The sequence below is a fragment of the Colobus angolensis genome, unplaced genomic scaffold (genome assembly GCF_000951035.1).
Source record: "Colobus angolensis palliatus isolate OR3802 unplaced genomic scaffold, Cang.pa_1.0 Scaffold381, whole genome shotgun sequence".
Lineage (NCBI taxonomy): Eukaryota > Metazoa > Chordata > Mammalia > Primates > Cercopithecidae > Colobus > Colobus angolensis.
The window spans coordinates 1,726,975-1,727,374 of NW_012117166.1; positions in this window are offsets into that span (position 1 = coordinate 1,726,975).

The window sequence follows — 400 nt, forward strand, 5'->3', positions numbered from 1 at the left end:
TGCTGTTTTGGTTACTGTAGCCTTGTAGTATAGTTTGAAGTCAGGTATCGTGATGCCTCCAGCTTTGTTCTTTTGGCTTAGGATTATCTTGGCAATGCGGGCTCTTTTTTGGATCCAAATGAACTTTAAAGTAGTTTTTTCCAATTCTGTGAAGAAAGTCATTGGTAGCTTGATGGGAATGGCATTTAATCTATAAATTACGTTGCACAGTATGGCCATTTTCATGATGTTGATTCTTCCTATCCATGAGCATGGTATGTTCTTCCATTTGTTTGTGTCCTCTTTTATTTCACTGAACAGTGGTATGTAGTTCTCCTTGAAGAGATCCTTTACATCCCTTGTAAGTTGGATTCCTAGGTATTTTATTCGCTTTGAAGCAATTGTGAATGGAAGTTCATTC